Here is a 17913-nt window from a genome sequence, read left to right on the forward strand (position 1 = left end):
TTTTCCATAGTGGCTGCACCCGTTTGCATTCTCACCAGCAGTGGATGAGGGTTCCCTTTTCTCCACAACCTCTCCAACAATTGTTGTTTTTTGTCTTGGTGATTATGGCCACTCTGAGGGCTGTGAGGTGATATCTCAGTGTAGTTTTGATTTGCATTTCCCTGATGATTAGTGATGTTGAACATCTTTTCATGTGCCTGTTGGCCATCTGTATATCTTCTTTGGAGAAATGTCTGTTCATATCCTCTGCCTATTTTTTGATCGGGTTGTTTGTTTTTTGCTTGTTGAGTTCTCTATATATTTTGGAGATTAACCCCTTGTTGGATATATGGTTTGCAAATGTTTTCTCCCAGATGGCGGGTTGTCTTTTTGTTTTGCTCCTGGTTACCTTTGCCTTGCAGAAGCTTCTTAGTCTGATGAAGTCTCATTTGTTTATTTTCTCTTTTGTTTCCTTTGCCTGAGTAGACATGGCATTCGAAAAGATCCTTCTAAGACCCATGTCAAAGAGTGTACTGCCTCTGTTTTCTTCTAGGAGTATTATGGTTTCAAGAAAAAATGACACCATTTTTATCCCTGCCTATCCCTTGCTTCTTTAGGCCCTCATCCCTCTCTTCTAAAAGAAAGTCATGAATAGCCTACTACCAACCAGTTACACTTTAGTATAAATCAGCTTAAGGACTAAGGTTGGTTGTAGCCGAGGTCATTGGAGGCCCATTCCCAGGAGCTGCGAGGAGTTGCTGTGTGATCCGTCTCTGCCTGTGATTGGAGTGTGTCTGTATTCTCTCTGCCCATGTCCACGCCCCGATCTGGGTGTGCCTCCCAGTCAGGAGCCTGCCCCTTTCACTTCCCACTGCTGAAGGGTAGAGGTCCTGCCTTCTTGGTGGAGAGTCTTGACTCTGGCGGGAGGGGTGGGGTATGGGCGCAAGAAGATTTGGGCTGAGCGTTGCTAATTTTTGAAGCCCTCCCAGGGCTAAGGATCTCTGTTGTTTAAAGAGCTAGGAAAGGGAATACTGTTCATCATGCTGGAACTTTTCATTCTTTGTATCGTTAGATCCCCACATTAGCCCACTGAAGAAGCAGGTGGGGTTATTCCCATTTTACAGATGAGGAAACTGAGACTCAGAAAGCTTAAAACTTGCCCCCATCACATAGCTAGTGAGTGACCAAACTATGGCTCTGGCCTCAGTGTGCGTGAGTGAGGTCTGTGTGGGGTGCTAAGCACTAAGGGGAGCAGGAGAACCTCATGGCCATCCTCTGTAGGCTTGGTGTACGCCGCATCCCTGCTGAGCTTGCTATTCCCCACCTTACATTGTAATTATTTGTGACCATGTCATCCCACCTCATTATCAAATGGCATTTAAACACTCATAAACTTGGCAGATTTATTTTCTGGTTCTTACAAATCCTTCTTGTTCTTTCTTCCCAAAGTATTTTAAAGCAAATCTCTGCTACCATGTTCTTTTGACCCTATGTAATCCAGTATATATTTATTTTAAAAAGAACGTTCTCTTTCATAACCATATTGCCATTTTTGCGTGTGCCAGAATTACCAGGAATTCTTTGGTCTCATCTGTCCAAATTCAGAAATGACCTTCATAGCTGGTTTGTTCAAGTCAGGATCCAAACAAAGTCTGTAGGCTGCTTTGGTGGTTACCCTCTGCCGTTTTAACCGGCCATTACCCTGTTTGACGTGCCTGTCTCCCCAGTGGACAGCGAACCCTTGGAGCCTGGAGTCGGCTTCTGTGCCACGCTGGATCCCAGCGCTGTGTCTGGGCCGGGGCGGAGGCTGGCCGAGCATCTGTCCAGTTGTGTCATAGCCACTCAGGAAATGCATTTTGAATGAATGAACCCTGTGGTGGGCTTGTGTAACTGCCCGTGCCTGTGTTTAGATAAGAGGCTTAAAAAAAAAGATGACTTACTCGCGTGTGGACGTTTCCTCAGCAAGCGTCAGTCCGTAAACATCCTGAAATAATAGGAGAACTATTTGCTGTGCTCGCCGCGCCGCTCTGGTTTGTGGTGGGAGCCCAGACAGCTGCCTTTGTGCCCTGATCAGCAACTGGCCTCCCCGGATCACATGTGGGACTGACAGGGACTGAGGTCATTTCTGCCGAGCTTTGAATCCCAACTTGCTCAGCCACACGGATTACCACATTATGACCCAGACGCTCGGTGCTAGGGCTGCTCGGCGGACGCTGCCCACCTCTCTCTTGGTCCTTCTCTCTGTGGGCAGAACTTCTTCCCTGGTGCCTTCAGGAGCCTTCTCTAACCTGCCTCACACCTAGGTGAGTCGTGGAGCCTTTCTCAGTTGTGATTCACCCGCAACGAGTGGGTTGTGACAGAAAACGAACGCTTCTGACCTTTCAGTGTCTTGTCTGAATTTGTGGCGTGGAGATAGTGTTACCCCTGGCACCTCTGTGGGTTTCCTAATGAAGGGGACCAGAGGCTCAGGAGGGGAGGAAAAGGTGTGCTCCTCCTCTCGGTGACGCACTTCACACCCGGCTCCCTTGTTAGGTCCCCTCAAGGGGCTGGGCACACTGAAGACATCTTCTGACCCACCCAGCGAGGACCCCTCTCTGCAAACAGCCTTCAAATCAGGAGGTTTTCTTTTTTTCTTTTCTTCCTCCCCTTCCTCCTCCTCCTCTTCCTCCTCCTCCTCCTCCTTCTTTTTCTTAAACATAGACAGTCTTTTCCCCTAGGCAGAAGAATAGCAAAATGTTAAGTCTTTCGGAATGGCAGGGCTAGAGTTGATTTTTACCCTTTATCTTTTACTTCTCAGTATTTTTCCAAAATTTTTATAATAAGAATATTTTATTTTTCTAATGGAAAATCCAAATACTTGGGTTTTTTCTCTTAAAAAAGAGAGAACTGCCTTCAACCGAATTGGATGGGAGACAAAATTATACATGCATTTGGTACAGCTATATGCGTAGATAAGGTCCCAGAGCCATTGGGATTTTATTTGCTTATTTTATTGATTTTATGACATTAGTTTAAAGAACATACCTGGACCTCCTAAAAGTTAGAAAGTAAAGAAAGCTGGAGTGGGAGATGGCCCAGCTCTGAACCCCTATAGCCTACCCCTCTCCCATTCCACCTCCCCCCTTTCCTTCCTGAGAATTTCACTTTGGTTTCCCCAAAATGAAATCGTGCTGATGTTAGGCTCTTGATTTTGATTTTTTTATTCAGGGAGGCTGAGATATCAGAGGAGGACGGAGTGACACCGTGCGTTAAGGCAGGCAGGGCGAAGCTGCAGCCTCCCACCGCCGTCTCGCCCTCGTGGGAAAGTGCCTGATAGCCAAGCGCCCCGCCAGCCTCACTCTGGGGGCCCCGACCCCTCCTTCCAGCACAGTCTGTTTTCCTCCCTGTATCCTCCCCAGAGCTAGACAACATGGCTGGTCTGCGCTGATAAGGCTCCTCCTTTCTGAAGCACTGATCTTCTGGTCTCAGAAACTCAGAGCTGGCTGGAGGGATCGGGGACATGGGCCCTCTCGTCCCAGACAAACCTTCAGTGCAGGATTGGGTCCCATGGAGTCTGATTTTTGAGATGCCTCCCTTCTCTGTCAGCTGTTGAAGAGATATCTATCCCTGTGTTCCCCATGGAGAGCCTTTTGTGAATACCAGGTATGATGTCGTGTCTGACATGTGGTCCCCTGTACCCGTCCGTGCATCTAACTGTTTCTACGGTCCGTCACAGGGAACCAGTCCTGTCTGCATGGCGGCTGGCAGGGAGTTGTGTGTGTGTGTGGAGCTAGTGTTCTTAGGGCTGGGACTCTTAGTGTGTTCTGTATTTGCACTAGTGTTTCTCTGCCCTGCGGGTCAGGGCAGTTTCCCCCGCTAAGTGCCCTCCTCCCAGGGGCTGACAAGATGCCTCGCACACCTGCGTTCCTCCCAAGGCTCGGGCAGGTGTCTCTCTGGGGAAGACAGAGGTAAGGGCAGGCCCACGGACAGGGACTGCTTTCCTGCTGGGTTGGGGCTCAGGTTTTCCTCCTTCTTGGGCAGTGGGGGATGTCCAGTGTAGATGTCCTTTCTGCTGGCGGCAAGAGGAGGGCAGCAAGGAGTGGACTGTGGCCCCTGGTCCCTGAGCTGCCACAACAGCAGGTTTATGGGACATTTGCAGGCCCGAGCTCCTGACACACCCAGTCCAGAAGCCTGGCCACGCCAGAGACGGGAGTGGGAGTCTAGGAACATCCTGTTCTGGCCTTGCCACCAAGTTATCAGTGTGTTAAGATGTGAAAACGACTTCTTTGCTTTTGTGGCTCTGAATGGCCGGCCTTGGCTACTTGTCTGAGTACTGACAACGTCTGGTAAAGATTTGCCGGATCTCAGGGTTTAACTTGCGCTGGGGACCAGGAGAATGAGGTAGGGGAGGAGGAAGAAGTGCCTGGAAAAAAAGCACCTGGACCTTTTGGTCACTAAGGAGAGCTGCTCCCTGGAGCAGAGTGGGCCCAGGGTCTGCCGGGGGCCTGGCAGAGTGCTGACCCCTCTGTTGGACAGCTGTTCATCCTGGGAAGCAGACTGGGGGGGTCAAGGTGCAGTGTGTAGAGTTCATGGTTGCTGTAAACACTGGGTGCTGACGGCTCCATGTATCAGGACAGCTGGGCTTTTGCACAACTTGATAGAAAGATGATGAGTCAGGAGCTCTTTACTTGGAGGAAGGAGGAGAATGATAGCCAATGAAAGGGAAAACAGAACGAGGAATGAGCAGGGGCATGGAGGCCTCTTTCTAGACCCTCAGGAGAGGATTCAGTCAACTTTTTCCTCAGGAAATGTCCTGTGGGGCTGGTGCCACTGGCTGGGGCCTTGGGGACTGTGGAGTCCATGCTAGGAGAGCTTCTGGGCCGTCTGCCTGGACTTGCAGCACATTGCTGTTGTGAAGGAGGGGGGCGCCCTAGATGAAGTCTCAGGCTTCTTCTGGATTCCAGGCTGGCAGCAACCAGGACTTTCTGCTTGGTCCAGGTTTCCTTCTACAGCTTGGGTGTGTCTGTTATCTTGTACCTGACATCTTGGACTCTCTTAAAAATGACTCACCCACCCCCACACAGACAGACATAGATGCATAATACTCACCCCTTACACACACATAGATGATGGTACTCGCTGCCTCCCCCACACACGTAGATGATGGTACTCATGCCCGCCACACACACACATAGATGGTGGTACCCACCCCCCCACACATACACATAGATGATGGTACTCGCTGCCTCCCCCACACACATAGATGATGGTACTCACGCCCGCCACACACACACATAGATGGTGGTACCCACCCCCCCACACATACACATAGATGATGGTACTCGCTGCCTCCCCCACACACATAGATGATGGTACTCACGCCCGCCACACACACACATAGATGGTGGTACCCACCCCCCCACACATACACATAGATGATGGTACTCGCTGCCTCCCCCACACACATGGATGATGGTACTCATGCCCGCCACACACACACATAGATGGTGGTACCCACCCCCTCAACACATACACATAGATGATGGTACTCGCTGCCTCCCCCACACACATAGATGATGGTACTCACGCCCGCCACACACACACATAGATGGTGGTACCCACCCCCCCCACACATATGCATAGATGTTGGTACTCACCCCTACACACACACATAGACGATGGTACTCGCCGCCCCCCCCACACATAGATGATGGTACTCACCCCCCGACACATACATAGATGATAGTACTCACCCCTACGCATACACACATAGATGATAGTACTCGCCACCCCCCCTACACACATAGATGATGGTACCCACCCCCCCACACACACGTAGATGATGGTACCCACCTCCCCCCACACATACACATAGATGATGGTACTCGCTGCCTCCCCCACACACATAGATGATGGTACTCACGCCCGCCACACACACACATAGATGGTGGTACCCACCCCCCCACACATACACATAGATGATGGTACTCGCTGCCTCCCCCACACACATAGATGATGGTACTCATGCCCGCCACACACACACATAGATGGTGGTACCCACCCCCCCACACATACACATAGATGATGGTACTCGCTGCCTCCCCCACACACATGGATGATGGTACTCATGCCCGCCACACACACACATAGATGGTGGTACCCACCCCCCCCACACATATGCATAGATGTTGGTACTCACCCCTACACACACACATAGACGATGGTACTCGCCGCCCCCCCCACACATAGATGATGGTACTCACCCCCCGACACATACATAGATGATAGTACTCACCCCTACGCATACACACATAGATGATAGTACTCGCCACCCCCCCTACACACATAGATGATGGTACCCACCCCCCCACACACACGTAGATGATGGTACCCACCTCCCCCCACACACATAGATGATGGTACCCACCCCCCCACACACATGGAGATGATGGTACTCGCCACCCCTCCCTCCACATAGATGATGGTACTCACCCCCCGACACATACATAGATGATAGTACTCACCCCTACGCATACACACATAGATGATAGTACTCGCCACCCCCCCCACACTCATAGATGATGGTACCCACCCCCCCACACACACGTAGATGATGGTACCCACCTCCCCCCACACACATAGATGATGGTACCCACCCCCCCACACATGGAGATGATGGTACTCGCCACCCCTCCCTCCACATAGATGATGGTACTCACCCCCCGCCACATACATAGATGATAGTACTCACCCCTACGCACACACACATAGATGATAGTACTCGCCACCCCCCCCACACTCATAGATGATGGTACCCACCCCCCCACACACACGTAGATGATGGTACTCACCACCCCCCCCACACACATAGATGATGGTACCCACCTCCCCCCACACACATAGATGATGGTACTCACCCCTACACAGACACATAGACGATGGTACTCGCCCCCACACACACGGAGGCATGCTAACATCATCACTCAGTACAAAGGAAATTTGTTGCAAAGTAAGTCTCTGTTCTTCCCATCCACCAGCCCTCAGTGCTCTTCCTCAAGGGCATCTGCTGTCCCCAGTCTCCCATGGATCCCTCCAGACGGAGTCTAGGCATGCATTTGTGCCTGTTTCCCACTTTGTTCCTCTTCAGACCTACTGGGAGGCAACCAGGATGTGAAGTGACAGGGCCCAGGCTGCAGAGACTCAGCAGTTGTTTGAACCCACCGAAGCTTGCCCCCTGCCCCTCCGCCCTCCTTTGCCATCTCTCCCCTTGAGGACTCTCCTTGTGTGAGATCTGTGGGTGTTGCTGAGAATAAACCTCAGGGGCCTGTTCTGGATGCACATGGTATATGCAGAGGACAGACTTGGGCCCGAATCCTAACCATGTGACCTTGGTCAAGTCAATGAGCTGTAGTATTTTAGTCCATAAAAAGGAGGTAATTGCACCTGTCTCAAGGGATTGATACGGAGAAGAACTTAAAAATATGTGTCAAGTGCCTCGTATAGGTAGGCACTCAAAAATGTCAGTTTTTTCCACTTTTAAGGAGTGACCCATTTTCAGGATGAATGACACTGGCCTGGAATCCTCTGGACGGCTTCCTGGAAATCCTCTCAGTAGGTTCCTGAGCTTTTATTTCCCTGCAGAAGGCAGCCAGTTCTCCATTTTCTACCAAGTTGAGCTCCCTACCACCACCTCCTCCTGCTCCTGGGGAGCCCAGCCTCCAGCCTCTCAGCACCACCTCCTTCTGTCCCTCCCCCCATGGGCGAGCAGGCTGCTGCCTGCGCCCCAAGAGGCCTCTGGGCTGTTTATGGCTGCGCTCTGCGTGTTTATGTTGTAGTCTCCTCAGAAGCTCCTAGCAGATGTCTGTTTATTGCTGAAACTTCATCTTTATCTTCAGCATGAGAGAAGGGAGAGGCTATTTTTAAAGATCTTTAATTGGCATGGCTGCACAATGCGGCCTAGATTGCCTCCAGGTTTCATTCTTCATCACTCCCGCTCTCTACCTATTTTGAAACCCTTTAGATCCAGGCTGAGAGACCTTATATGTCCTGATTTCAGAGCAGCGCTTAAATTTGGCAGGCAGTTGTAATCGCTTAAAAAGGTAGGTCAGGGACGCAACGACAACCAGCTGACTGCAGGCTGGGCCAGATGGCGGGATGAAAGCAGCATTTCTGTGTCCATAGAAACCAACACCTTTCCCTCACTTCTGCCCCATCCTTCCACCTGCATGCTGCCTGCTGATTGGCTGGGAGATCTTCAGTGTTTCCTCTCCCTTTGGACTCAGGTAGGGCTCAAGGCCAGACGGGAGTGGAAGTAGGATAGTTTCAAATGATACTGACCTCCTGGGAGGGAGGAAGGTGGAGGGTATGAGTCACAGACCTGGGGATGTCAGACTGGAAGGGCTCTCTGGGATCATCTGGTTCTCACTCCTGCCACCTTGTTTTTCACCTATGGGGAAACTGAGGCTCAGAGGCTTCTTGATACTGAGCAGAGGCCAGGGTGGTGCTTTTCCTTGCTCAAGGTCACTCAGCCAGGCCAGAGTCAAGTCTGTTCTCCATCCTCCATATCTGCCAGGCTGTGATTAGTCTCAGGCAGTGTTACTTGAAGTTGGCCTTCCCTTTTTTTGTGTGTGAGGAAGATTGGTCCTGACCTAACATCTGTGCCCATCTTCCTCTACTTTATATGTGGGATGCTGCCACAGCATGGCTTGATGAGCAGTGTGTAGGTCCATGCCCAGGATCCAAACCTGTGAACCCCAGGCTGCTGAGGCAGAGCATGCAAACTTCACCACCACGCCTCTGGGCCAGCCCTGGCCTTCCCTTTCGAAGGACAGAGACTCAGCCCCCTGTGTCACGCTCTCACATTCTTTGAATTTAGGATGCTACTCTTGTAGCACTGGTTTGCACAGTCGCTTGGTGCAAGATCTTTTCTTATCAAACATACCTCCCCAGAGCCTTGGGGCCTAAAATTCCCACTTTTGTCTTCAGGCCTTGTCTCCAGAAGGCCTTTGGTAAAAATATAGCATTTAACTGGAAAGGACATGTTGACGAAGATTAGTGTATCTCCGATTAGCTGTCAGCTGCGAGCCGACCCTTGAGAGAACTGGGGGATGAGTTAGCTGGGAATAGGTGGAGGGGAGAATTGGAAGGGACCGTAAACAGGGTGCCGTCACGGAGGGCATGCAGCGCAGCAGCCTGGGCTCCTTAGCTCGCAGTGCACAGCTGCTGTGCTGGGGGCGCTGTGATGAGTGACAGGAGCCAAGCCTTCATCTCACATGTGGAGGGCGGGGCATTAGACAAGCTCACTGATGCCCACACATCAAGATAGAGTATGGAATGTGCTTTGGAGAGTTACACAGTGTGAGGGAACCAGAGGAGACTTCCTGGAGGAGGTGGCGCTTGGTGGTTGAGATGGGCCTTGGGAGATAGGTAGGATTTCCGTGGGCAGAGATGGGCAGAGGTATAGCACAAACAGATGTGGGAAAGAGAGGGCATGTTCAGGGTGCCACGGGGTGGAAACATGGGAGCTGCCTAGGGACGCCGTGGAAGCCAAGGCTGGAATCAGGTCAGCCCTGAGTGCTGGGAGTAGAGTAGGGGGTGGTGGCGGCCTTTGTTCGAATAGTTTCTGCCGGTGTCGGATGCTCGTGGAGTGCTGTGGGTCCTTGTCTGAAATGGCTACCTCACCCCGTCTGTGGTCTCCCAACACCTGGATATCCCTCCAGGTGGTGCTGCCCTGGGTGTCTGGTGTGCACTCAGAGTTTCCCTCTCCAATGGAGGAGGAAGCTCGGGCGTGCTGGTGGGCCTGGGGCTGGACTTGGTGTCTGCAGGCAGCTGGATCACGGGGCGGGTTGGCTGACTCCCAGCCTTTCCCCCAGCCCTCTGGACATCCTGGCCTTGCAGAGGGGCCTGAAGCTGAGCTCAGCTTCCGCCTGCTCCAGTGTCAACCTGGCAGGTGGGAGGCAGTCCGATTTCCATGTGACAATGGAAAGGGGGCCATGACAACTTTGCCACAGCTGCATCCGGGTCTGGAGAGACTGTCAGGTGCTAGGGGATTATGAGGTACATGCTGCTTTCAGACATTTTATAATTGAAAAAAAATGTGGATCTTCTAATTAGTGAAATACGATATTTAAAGACAGCCCTCTTGTTTTCTCCTGAGTTGTCTTCAAGATTGACAACCCACAGTGTGGGTTCACGTCTTTTTATCTTCCCTCTGGTTCTCCTCTGAACAAACTCCAGTTTGTCCATATCCTTCTAATACAGCAAGGGCAGCGCCCAGACCAGATATGATATTTGTGGTGTGGTATGACCACAGCAGAGGAAGGAAGCTATCACCTCCCTAGTTCAGGCCATTCTACTCCTTTTAATACAGCCCCAGATTGCATCAGCTTTTCTGGCAGCTACATCACACTGTCGACTCACTGATATGACTGCTAACCAAATCTTTTTAACATGGGGTGTTGCCAAGCTCCGTCTACCCTATCCTAAACATGTGTAGCTTTAGAATTCCAATGCAGAGCCTCTTAATATGTCCCTCTCTGATTCAGAATAGCCATTCCTGTTAAGTTTCAACTTGTTAAATTCAGTGCAACCTGGTCCCTTGAGCCCTTTCAGGATCCTATTTAAGTATGCCTTCCATAGCATCACCCAAGTCGTGGATAAAATGCTCATCAGGAGAGAGCCCCGTGGCACGCTGCTAGAGACCTCCCCTCAGGTGACTTCAGATCCCTCATCAGCTTTCTTGGGGGACGGTAGCCCAAGCCCCTTGCCTGGGTGTCTGTCCTTTTGCTCTCTGACCAGATGTCATCTGGAATCTAGATAGGCCGGGTCTATTGCAGTTCTCCGTCTACCATCAAGTATCCTATCACAGAAGGGAGCTCTCGTTGACCTCAGGTGTTCTCAGTTCCCAGAGGGCTGCAGGACGGCTCTCAGGGGCCCCGGGGCCGCCCTGCAGAGACGCAGTCTGAGTTCAGCCATGTCCTCGGCGAGAGTTTCCAGCGCTCTGGGCCAGGACGCTTGAAGTCATCGAAAGGATCTAAATATCCTTTTTTGGGAAACCAAGCTCCTCCCCCGTCTCAGCTCCTTTCTCATCTCAGCGTTGGATCAGCCTAAAGCTAGCTCTCCTTGAGTGGGAGCTGAGGGCCAGTTTCTCAGGGCCCCTTTATGCCTCTGGACCTCTTGGCTCAAGACGACCCCCCACCCTCAAACCTTCTGGCCCTCTGGGGCATGGTGGGTGGGCAGCCGCAGCTCGGTCGGGCTGGCCTCCGCTGCCTGACCCTCTGGCATGGGCCCTGCGTCGCAGTCTCAGGGTTTTCTTGGTGTTGCATCCTTCTTCCAATGATGGAATGTGGGCATGTTAACAGCCAACCTTGTCAAGTGTTCACTATGCCATCGCATCGCACTTACATGGCAGTTACCACGAGCCAAGCACTGATGTGAGGGCTTTGTAAATATTAACCCCTTCAATTCTTGTGTCAACCCCATGAGTAGATATTGCCATTATCCCCACTTACCAGTGAGGAAATTAAGGCACGGAGGGGTTCACTGACTTGCTCAAGACCTCACAACTGGTAAGTGGGAATTAGAATCTACTCAGTTTGCTCTCAAGCATTACGGTGAGCTGCCCGCTTCCTAAAAGGCCCCCTCCGCCTCCTCCCCACCTTCTCCCAGTTGCATGGCTAGAATTGCATTTCAGAGTCTGAATCATTTACTTCCTCAGTCTCAGGTCCCAGAGCCCTTCGATTCTGCCAGCCATTTGCAGTCTGTTTTCTTAAAGAACTTCCCCTTCTTGGTTTCTCACCAACTTCAGAGGAAATGATTGCTTTTCCTCCACAGTTCCTGTGTTCTCCTGGTCGCTAACGTATTCTGCATTGTCACAAGAATTAGGTTAGTCCCGTTTCTGTGGACGCTTCCCCTCTCTCCCCAGAAGATGAAATGCTCAGCGAGGCTTCAGCACCTGGGTAGGGGGGTGGAGAGGTTGGTCCCCCCCTGCCATCAACCACAGGAGTTCTTCTCTGGCTGGCGGAGTTCTGGATCAGCCACCCGGCCTGGTGGTATCCATGGTGACTTTACCTCTATACCTCAGTTCTTCTCTGCCACACGTGTTCTCTGGATAATTCCCTGCCTTTGTTTCCTGGGCATTTCACGCCAGTGCACATCTTCCTTGTAACGTGGAGATGCTGTCTCCCCGGCCTGCCCCAACTCCACTTCTTTACAAACTGGAACCTGGGCCCTGAGACGTGTGTGCGGTCTGCCTCCAGTGACGTAAGGCAAGAATGCTTGTTTGCACTTGTGTGCACACACATAAGCATTGTCAGGGACCGGACGCAAGCAGCTGGCTGTCGTGGTACCTGACTCAGAGTGGGGACAGCCGGTACACAGAGGAGGAGGGACGCATCTCCGGAACACTTTCGTTCTCTTTGATTTTTGAACCCAGTGAATGTATTTCCTGTTCAAAATTCAAAAAAATCACAGGTCATCTGGGAATCCTGATTGGCAAATTGTGGCCAGAGCGTGACTCACTTGGGTGAGGCAGCCAGCGTGTGGCTCCTCGCATGGCAGGGGCCCGGTTCCTGGTGTGAGCCCCGGGGTAGCCCAGCCTGCCTCCCTCACAGTGGGGACACCTGGAGACCCTCCTCTGGAGGCTGCACGGGCCCAGCCCACAGAGGGTGTGCAGGAACGGGGCCTCCTGCCTCCCCCCGGACTCTCGCCTCCCAGAGCTGAGAGGAAACTTGAGATTTTGCTGCGTTTCATTGTAATCTCGGTTCACTGAGAGCTGGGGCAGCATGGGCGCCCCTGGGCCTCTAGTGTTGGTTTTCTGCTGTGAATCACCCAAAACTTACACCCTGGGTTTTTCCTCTGTGGACTCCAGTATTTGAAGAGATTGAACCAGTCTGAATGTCTGGGTTGGCCTGGAGGAACGAGGTACTTTCCTTTTCAAGACCTGTAGGACTTTAGGATCATTTCTTTTCCACTCACACTCGTCTGCCCAGCTCAAGGGAGCACAACAGAGTGCATGTAACGTCCTTTGAGAACACAAGCCCCTGGCTGGGTTTGTGGCTCCCGAGGTCAGAGCAGGCCCTGCGGATCACATTCAGGGCATTGGAGAAGCCAGTCCAGGTCCCTGTAATCGAGGAAGTGACCTGATTGGGAAGGTGACTTGTTTACCTTGGGCAGTTAATTGAGAAACATACATTGAGCACCTACTGTGTGCCCTAGGCCCTGTGCTGTGGGGCTGACACTATGGTCAAGGCTCAGCTTCTCCTCTCAAAAGTCCACTGTGTACTTGGGAAAACAAGACATCCATGTTTAAAAAAAATTCAGTAAGAGGATATTTTGGTAACAGTTCAGCTCAGTCACAGAAGGCAAGTCACAAGGTAGTTCATGACTAACTTCCATATGACTGGTGGAGACCGCAGTGGGTGTGCAGAGTGTTTTCCAGGGGCTGGAGAGGTCCTGGAAAGCTTCCTGGAGGAGGCGGAGGCGGAGGCGGTGGCTGAATTTGATTTGGATCTTGAGGGTAGGTGAAGTGCAGATGGAGAAGTGGGAGGAAGAAGAGAGCCTCGCTCGTGGGCGTCAAGGCCGGGAGAAATGGGAAATGGCCTGGTTTGCAGGTGGGTAGCGGGAGACGAGGCTGGGAGGTGAGTTTAGATCAGATGCAGATGGCCCTCAATAGACAGATTGTGTGTGTGTGTGTGTGTGTGTGTGCGTGTAAGTTCAGAGCACGGATGGGAGGATGAGGGCTCAGTGTTGTAGGGAGCTCTTGCTGTGAATCCTAGGGAGGGTGGGCAAGAAAGGGTTTGGCCTCCAGCCGTTTTAACCCAGGCATCCCTGGCCTGTCGTCCAGAAACGTCCTCAGGAGCAGAGAGGGAGGTGGAGGCATGCGAGCCATCCTTCCCCCCGCCCCCTGGCCCGCCCCATTGTTCCATTTGGACATTTTCTTCTCCAGCATTTTCGCCGTCTACTGCTTCCCTCATTCGGCAGGTGTTTGTGAGTGCTACTCTGCACCAGGCCCTGTTCTAGGTGCTGCCGTTATAGAAGGAAAACCACAACGGGGCAAATCCCTCGCCACACGGGACTTCTGTTCTAGGCGGGGACAAGTTAAATGCGGGGAAGGCCAGATGATGGGAGGGGGTTGGAGAACCCCTCAGCACGGGGGAAGATAGGGGTGCCAGGTGGGGGTGCGGAAGCAGTCGGGGGAGGGCTGCCATTTTAAACAGGGTGGTCAGGAAAGGCCTCGCTGTCTCGCCCTGTCTGTCTCTGGGTCTTGTAAGCCAGCAAGTGAGGGGTCTGGGGCCGCAGGGAAGGAGGCCAGGCCAGGTGCTGCATGGATCTTGAGTCCCCAGTTGACCCTCTTCAACCCACCGGGGTCTTCAGCTCTAGGCACCAGGGAGCCTTTGAGTGTTCTTGAGCAGAGGAGTGCCTTGTATGGGAAGATGTCCTAGTGGCTTTGCAGAGGAGGGGATTTAGGGGGCTGAGGCAGAGAGACCTGATGGGAGGGTGACATCCCGGGAGGAGGTGTCCACTAGTTTGAAACTAATGCCTCCACTAGCTTCCTGCTGGGAGCAAGAGTGGGGGGCCAGGGCCGAGGGGGAGAGCAGATGCTGGCAGAGGGGCTGATGGCAGAGCTTAGGTTAGAGCGGGGTTGGCAAGTAACACACTGAAGTTCTTAGAATTTGGGACTTGGGGGTCAGTTAAACTTTCTCGCAGTGACTTTTCTTGCTTTATTTTAGTAGAATATCATGCTTAATAATGTGGACTCTGGGTTTGAATCCTGGCTGAGTGACCTTGGGCAAGTTACTTAACCTCTCTGTGCGTCAAGCTCAGCATCTGCAAAATGGGGAGAAAATAGTACTCACCTTGTAGGCGTGTTTTTGAGAGGATGAATTGGTGACTGAGTGTAGAATGCTAAGAACGATGATATATAGTCAGTGCCCAATAAACATGAGCTTGTTCCACTGTCTGTCTCTGTACATATGTGTGTGAGTCAAATTAATGCGTTGGGCATCTCCTCTCTGTTGTCCTACAGCTGAGTCAGGTTAAGACAGTGACGCTTTTAAGGACCGAGGGAGGTAGTGCACATACTAGATTTAGCTCAGTGGCAGATGAATGCTAGTTAAAATACGATTATTGCTACCAAATGTGATCATGGAGAAAATGACTTTCCAGTGGAAATCCTTTGTAAAGTCATTGGGTTCAACCATTACCTAAGGAGCCTGTGGTGGGCCAGGTGCTGACTTATCATCTGGTTTCATCTTTGCAACAACTGCCTGAGACAAGCACTGTTAACCTCTTAGATGAAAAAGCTGAGGCTCAGAGAGGTTCAGATTTGCCCAAGGTCACACAGCCAGTAGGTTGCAGAGCAGGGATCTAAAGTGTTTTTTTCTCTCTGACATTGAATTCCTTTTATGATAAGAACAGTTATTCCGAGTGATCTGTCATGTAAATGTCCACTGACAGGTGGGTTCTTACATCAGTCTCCCTTGAAATTAGGTGCCCACACGGAGCCTGGGGAGTGCAGAGGTGCGGCCAGCTTCCAGGAGCGACCAGGGGCAGCTTGAAGGGGGCTCCTGGGCCCTGGGCCGGGAGTGAGAGCTGCCTAGGGGTCAGGGAGGCTGTGCCCTTTGCCAGTGACTCATCCCTGCAGGCCTTATCAGAGCCTTTCAGCCACATAGAGGGTCTGACTGAGACCTGTCTTGGTTGACTCAGTCCCTGGTGGGCTGGAGGAGCAGAGCCAGATTGGTTCAAATCCTGGCTCCACCACATACCAGTTGTGTAAGGCCGAGATAGGAGTGAATTTCTTGGTGCCTCAGTTTTGTGGTCTGTGAACCCGCTCATAGGGTTTTTGCGAGAATTAGATGAGACACTTAGAACTGCCTGGCCCATTGCAGTGCTCAGAAAGAGCTATTATTAGGCTAATAATTATTATAATATCATAAGGGCCTCCCCTGCCCTCTGAGGCCGGAATACAACGTGTCGTCCTTTCTTCACAGTCCCTCCTGTCACCCGCTGGTTTTGCCTCATTATATGAATGCGGGTGGCGCTCTCCCCTTCAGCTCACTGTGTGCTGGAGAGCCGGGAAGCGGTCTCCATCAGTGGTTTTCTAAATCCCCGGAGACCAGAGCTTTGTACTAGAAGGTGTTGAAAGAAGTTTGCCAAATGCAATGGGTTCCTAGTTCCTTTCCCTTCCAGCCACGTGTTCTGACCTGAAGACCCACCTCCCAGGATGATGGACGATGTCGGATAATTCTCGGGGTGCTTTACAGTCTGCTCAGCTCGTCCACGTTCACATTCCGTCAGTCTTCACCGTCGTCCTGTGTGGTCATCGGTCATTATCCCCACTTCATAGGCGAGGAGACCGAGGCCCCACAGAGCCGAGTCGTTTGCCCAGACTCGCTGGTGGAAGGTGGCGAAACAGGCGCCCCCTGCCCATCCTGGGAAGCCTGGGCTGGAGGCTCAGCCTGACCACCCCCAGAGCCTCCTCGTCATCCCCTGAAGAGGTTCTGGGGGGACCGGTGACCAGCAGATCTTCAGACAGTTCTGCTTCTCCCCCCTCCCTCCTCCAGATCCTGTTCCTTCCGAATAATGAACACGATAGTGGGCTCGAGCTGAGCCCGGGCTCAGAGCTGCTTAAACCAGCTGAGGCCTGGGCTTGGGGGTCAGGAGTGGAGACAGTGGGGAGGACATTGGAGCTCTGAGCATCTGGAGCAGTGCCTGGCACAGCCGTGCCCCTGGGGGACCTGCAGTGGGAGGTGGAGGAGGCTGGCATCCATGCTTCGCCCAGGAGGAGGGCCAGGCGCTGGGTGCGGGGCCCAGAACTGTGTCCAGGAGCGGGGGGCTCCGGGGGGCATTGCAGAGACTGCTGGGGTGGGGGGGGGGTACTTCCTCTCTAGGAGGCAAACAGGCAGGTGACCCTTCCAGCTACGGCAGGATGAACCGTGGGCTCCAGGTCAGACTTTAACCCAGACTTGCCAAACCCCAGAGTCGTTCCTTAAGAGGAGGAATCTTCCACCAGAGGTTATTGAGGACGCACCTGCAGCATCCCAGCACGGGGGAGGGATGCGAAGTCCAGGGAGATAGAGGCCCTGCCCGAGGAGCTCATGTCCTACGGCCTCATTTTCACCTCCTCTCCCCCCGGGGAACACTGAATGCCAAGGTGGCGGTGGTGAGACTTCCGTGCACATGGCAGCACTCAGACTCCTGGCGTCCCAGAGCTTGGGCCGGCATCTGGGCCGGGCTGGTCAGCTCTGCAGTGCAGGCTGGGAGCTGGCACAGACAGCTGCTCCTCGAGTTGGGTAATGAGCCTGCCGCGAGGAGGGCGGGCTCACTGGGCCTTTACTGCCGTGGTTCTTGAGTCCCTCCGTGATGGTTGTGTGACGGATGGAGCAGGCACGGGAGCGTCTCTGGGGTGTGGGTGAGAACCATCCCAGGTGGAACGGCCCCCAAGACAATGACTCGGGCGGCCCACCCGTCACTCAGGCCAGCCTCCCCTTCCCTCTCCGTCCCGCCGGCCAGGCTCTGCTGCCCTTCTCTGGCCACCTGCCGGGGTCATCCCTCCTCCAGCTCTTCGTTTTGGCTTGTCCAGACCACACGGCCTTTCTCCTTCTCCTCTGCCTTTCTCCATCCTCACCCTCCAGGACCGAGATTCAGCCCTGCCTGCTTCGGAAAGGCCTCCTAGACTCTCCCAGCCAGAGCGCCCCCTCTTTTCTCCGTATGCCTCCTGGGTGGAGGCCGGCAGCCCCCACTTTGGCACTGTATGTTATGTAATGTGTTTTGAGCACCTGCCACACAGCAGGCAGCAGAGCAGAGGCGAGGACTTTGGAGCCTGGCCGGCCTGGGCGTGTGTTCCAGCTCTGATTCCTGTGAGCTGTGTGACTTTGGTTGGGCGCTTTGATTTCTCTGAGTCTCAGTTTCCACTTTTGAACTTGAGGATATAGAGCCTACCCCACAGGGCGGTTG

At 52.8% G+C, this 17913-nt stretch overlaps 1 protein-coding gene across 16 annotated transcripts in view; it reads left to right on the forward strand.

The window, feature by feature from the left end:
• The window catches only part of MICAL2 (microtubule associated monooxygenase, calponin and LIM domain containing 2), a 223567-nt gene that overhangs the window by 2704 nt on the left and 202950 nt on the right, over positions 1–17913 (forward strand). Inside the window, exons 1-2 of one of the 16 annotated variants that reach the window (XM_070274788.1) lie at positions 2117–2282; positions 3187–3621. The exons of 10 other annotated variants lie outside the window; for them this stretch is intronic. The gene's annotated coding sequence lies outside the window, so the exon portion shown is untranslated. Of the gene's footprint in view, positions 1–842; positions 2283–2425; positions 2599–3186; positions 3622–17913 lie in introns of those variants that run through there. 5 more of the 16 variants (XM_070274787.1, XM_070274786.1, XM_070274789.1 and 2 more) reach the window with 5 other exon arrangements.

The sequence above is a fragment of the Equus caballus genome, chromosome 7 (assembly GCF_041296265.1).
Source record: "Equus caballus isolate H_3958 breed thoroughbred chromosome 7, TB-T2T, whole genome shotgun sequence".
Classification (NCBI taxonomy): Eukaryota; Metazoa; Chordata; class Mammalia; order Perissodactyla; family Equidae; genus Equus; species Equus caballus.